The 4,941-nt window shown below is 41.2% G+C and overlaps 1 protein-coding gene across 1 annotated transcript in view; it reads right to left on the bottom strand.

The window, feature by feature from the left end:
- Dmgdh (dimethylglycine dehydrogenase) overlaps positions 1-4,941 on the bottom strand; it is a 70,851-nt gene that overhangs the window by 1,092 nt on the left and 64,818 nt on the right. The window lies entirely within an intron of this gene.

Here is a 4,941-nt window from a genome sequence, read left to right as displayed (position 1 = left end):
CATCGTGCGCGGCCGGCCTGCGATCTCCGCGCCGAGCGCCGGGCCTCGCTTATAGAAGGAGGAACTGGGCGGCCGCCCCGCCCCGCCCCGGCGGCGGGGGACTCGGCCCCTGGGAGCCTGAGCCTGGGGGCGGGGGAGCGAAGTGCCGACGTTCCCCCCCCTCCCCACACCCCCGGCTTGAACTTGCACGGGCGGGCTCTGTTTTTAATTAATGCTCGCCGCGTGCCAACCTCTGGGGCTGGGTCCTCAGTGCAGGCTGCAGCTCCAGATCCTGAGCTGAGCTGGGTTCAGCAGCAAGTAGCCAAGAGTTCAGCCTGGGGCAGGCGGGAAGGTGGTGTTGCCTGTTAGGAGCAGTGCCCCTTGAAGCCCATCGCCTCCCCACGAGCAATCAGTGGGCCAGATACACAGACCAGTGACTGCACCTACTTCCAGGTCTTCGGAAGTTGGGGGAAGTTGTGTAGTCCTTGAACAGCTAAATGGTTTCTCCAAGGTAGGAGCGCCGTCCAGAGCTGCCTTCACCAAGCAGTGAGCCCAAGAAGGACAGTGTTTGATTTACCCGGCCTATCTGTGCAAGAACGGATGCCATAACCACAGGCTTCCTGCAGGACTTAGCTTTGTGAGCTGTGTATTCCTGCTTCCCTCCGAGACTTTCTGCTTACTCCATGTCTGGAGATAAATTATAGCTATTCTGTGTTGGTGAAAGATTTTTTTTTTTCATTACCAGGAGAACACAATCTTTCAGGCTGAGTTTAATTTTATGGGAATTATTTTACAACTTTTTCCCCCCAGCCCTCTACCACAACCCCAATCTTTTTGTCTATTTCAGAAAGTGTCTCTCTCCTGGCCAACCTCAAATGGTGGTTATCCTACTTTTACCTCCCCAGTAGCTGGGACCACAGGCATGTGTCACCACACCAGACTTATTTTACAACTTTAGAAGTTGCAAACAAATGGCAGTCACAAAAACATGATTCTTGCTATATACAAGCAAATGAACTCTCCAACCCTCCAACTCCCACATGAAGGCAAAAACCATTTTCATCTGCATTTACTTCAATATTCCTGATCTTTCTATTTTACTTTGTACTGGTTTGAACTTTTTGTCAGTTTTTCCATGAATGAGTTAAATAAAATTTTACCATGTGTTTGTTTCTATGTGAGGATGATTATTTTACCTTTTCTGGAGAAATTCTTTTAATGCATGAAATATTTCCCTTTTACATATCCGTTGGCATGGAAGGAGGGGAGGGGAGAGAACAGGTGCTTGCTTGCTTTAGAGTAACTCAAGAAAAATAGAGAAGATATTAGCACCTTGGTAAAAGGATGAGAAAGTTTTTGCCATACACTTCCTATCCATTCTGAATGTTTATCTCTGCATATGTTATCTATTTCTTCTGCTGTTATCACTGTACTTATCAAATCTCCCTAAGCAAGGCTGAAGGCATCCTTGGCTACATGTAAAGGCACAACACCAGGGATGTCTACGTGGCAAGGCTCATGTAGGCAGAGTGCAGAGGCATGCACAGGGAAACAGTGGCCCTGGACCCGTCCCTGACCCTTCTCCCAAACCAAGGAAAGATAGCTAGTTTACTCAAGAATGTTAGCTTAAGAATTTATATTCAACTTGGCTTCCTAACCCTTCTCCCAGACCAACATAAGAAGATAGCTAAAGATAGGTTACTCAAGAATATTAGGGCCTCAAGAATATGAGGCCCTTGTCTGTTGTATGGCTAGTGAAGATTTTTTCCCAGTCTGTAGGCTTTCTATTGATCTTGCTAACCCTGTCCTTTGCCATGCAGAAGCTCTGCAGTTTCGTGTAATCCCATTTGTCCAGCCTTTCTTTGATTTGTTGTTTCTGGGTCTCTATTGAGAAAATTTTGGCCCATGCCAAGGAGACCTAGAGTTTCTCCTACTCCTTCCTGTAATGTTTTCAGGGTGTCTGCTTTGACTTTGAGGTCTTTGATCCATTTGGAGTTGATTGTGGTACAGGGTGATATGTAAGGATCTAACTTTAGTTTTCTACAGGTGTTTAACCAATTTTGCCAGCACCATTTACTGAAGAGGCTGTCTTTCTTCCATTCTATTTTTTTTTTTTTGCTCCCTTATGGAAGATTAGGTGGCTATAGGTCTGTGGGTTCATTTCTGGGTCTTCAGTTCTGTTCCATTAGTCCTCAGGTCTGTTCTTGTGCCAGTACCAAGCTGTTTTGATTACTATGGCTTTGTAGTAGAGTTTGAAGTTTGGTATTGCTATTCCTCCACCACTGTTCTTTCTGCTAAAGATTGTTTTTGCTATTTGGGGTCTTTTATTGTTCCATATTAATTTTTGGATTGCTTCTTCTATTTCATTGAAGAATGAGGTTGGGATATTGATGGGTATCACATTGAATCTGTAGATAGTCTTTGGCAATATTGCCATTTTCATGATGTTAATCTTCCCAATCCAGGAGCATAGGAGATTTTTCTACTTCCTTAGTTCTGCTTTAATTTCCTTTTTCAGGTTTTTATATTTTTCATCATAGAGGTCCTTCACTCCTTAACTCCTAGGTACTTTTTGTGGGGCTATTACAAAGAGGGTTGCTTTCCTGATTTCAGCCACACTCTTCTCATTATTGGCATACAGAAAAGCCATTGATTTTTGAGGATTAATTTTATACCCTTCTACTTTGCTGAAGTTTCCAATCACCTTAAGTCACTTGAGAGTGGAGTCCATGGGGTTCTTTAAATACAAGATCATGTCATATGCAAAGAGGGAGAGTTTTACATCTTTCCCTATTTGGGTCACCTTTATGTTTGCATCTTGTCTTATTGCGCTAGCTAGGCATTCTAATACTAAACTGAAGTGGAATGGAGAAAGCAGACATCCTTGTCTTGTTCATGAATTTAGAAGAAATGGCTTTAGCTTTTCATCATTAAGTATAATGCCACTTGTAGGTTTGTCATGCACAGCCTTTATAATTTTGAGGAATGTTCCATGGATTCCTAGTTTCTCCAGAGCTTTCACCATAAAGCACTGTTGGATCTTGTCAAATGTTTTCTCTGCATCTTTTGATCTCAAAAAAAATCTTTTGATCATGTGATTCTTATCCTTTCTCTTGTTGATGTGAAAAATTACATTAATTGATTTGCATGTATTGAACCAGTTTTGCATTCCTGAAACAAGGCCATGCTCAAGCTACCAGCACAACTATGTTTATCGCAGCATTATTCACTATACCTAAGATATGAATTCTATGCCTCAATCAGAAAGAATGACATTGCCCCATTTGTTAGAAAATGGAAAGACTTGGGAAAAAAATCATATTAAATGAAGTAAGCCAGACCCAAAGAAATACAGGTCCCATGATTTCCCTTATTTGCAATAACTAATATATGTCTAGAATAATCTTATTAAATGAGCAGAAAAGTTCAAGAGCTATGTACATAACCATATGTACATATAAGATGATGATGCTAAGTGAAATGAACCCCAAGATATGGACTCAAGAGGTTTTTCTTTGTTGTTGTTTTCAATGTACTATGTGATTTTTTTTGTTTCTTTTGTATGTTCTTTCCCCTATGGTATATCCCCTGTTGTCACTGTATTTGATTTTATTTTGTTACCCTGCATTTTGTATATACATTTATCTAATTTGGGGAGGGGAAGGGGAAAAGAAAAATGCTTAAACAAGGACACAGGATGACCCATTGCAACAGTGATACTCACAAGACACTATGTTGGAAATGACCTTTGCAACTTTGGTGGAGAGGGAGTGGGGGAGGTGGAAGAGGGAAGGGATAGTAAGAAAAAAAATCAAAGGAGAGGGAACAATGTTCAACAAGAAATGTACTCATTACTTTACCCATGTAACTGTAATCCCTCTGTACAGCATCTTTACAATAAAATAAAAATTAAAAAAAAAGAATATTAGTCTAGGGGCTATGTTCAGCTCAAGGTCAGAGCTTTGTGTTAGAGAAGAAACTTAGTTACTCATCACTAGTTATGTACAGAGTTCACTACCTTTCCTACTGTGTCATGCTGAATAATAAAAACTGCCTGGAAGATGAACTAGGGGCCTTTGTCCTGCAGGATGGAGTCCCCCACCCCTAACATGTTCCGCCCTTTAATTCCTGAGATTGACTTTGCTCTTTCTCATACCGCAGCGTCCCCCACCCCCTTCTAGGTGCCTGCTTACCTTTTAGGGCTGGATGTGGCAACTACTACCATCATTGTTCATGTAATGAAATCATTTACAGAGTATTGTGAACAAGTCTTCCCCCAAGGAACACACTGATAGGCTGAAGGCATGTGCTAGGAGGTAAGAGTTGCTAATGCTGGGCCTCTTTATGGCTCATCTATATATTTCTTAGCTTGTGCTGATTTGCTGCATACTGTGCTCAGATGTCAGAATTCCCATGTTTCCATACTTCCCTCAAACCATTTCTGTCCAGTGCGTTTGAATATGATAAACGTGCATACAAAGACTTAAGAGATTTTTTGAGAAAGAAAGCTATTTCTAAATGCTTAACTGTTGGGATGGATACATGAAGAAAAGCTCTCTGGCTGTTGAGATAAGAATGATAAGAGGCCTTTCTTCAGAGAGAAAACTTGAGGGCACTAATAAGTGGTAAATTGTGGTTGGTTTTACTCAATGCTCTGTTGCTACATTTAGCAAGTCAGAAAGAAATGATACTTGAACATCAGAAAGAATACCCAAAATCTATTCATTGAATTTTTCACAACACATTTAGTTTTAGAAACTGACATAGTATGCATTTCCTACAACTATATGAAGGTGAAAGTGTCTTAAAGACTCATCTGAGGTCCTAATTTCTGCTTTTTTTTTTAATTTTATTTGTGAACATACTGTAGAGAGGGGTTACAATTACATGGGCAGGATAATGCGTACATTTCTTACCAAGCATTGCAGCCTCCTCCTTTTGTTTACCCTTCACATCCCTTCC

The sequence above is a fragment of the Dipodomys ordii genome, unplaced genomic scaffold (assembly GCF_000151885.1).
Source record: "Dipodomys ordii isolate 6190 unplaced genomic scaffold, Dord_2.0 Scaffold28, whole genome shotgun sequence".
NCBI classification, from domain to species: Eukaryota; Metazoa; Chordata; class Mammalia; order Rodentia; family Heteromyidae; genus Dipodomys; species Dipodomys ordii.
This window is presented reverse-complemented; position numbering and strand designations above follow the sequence as displayed.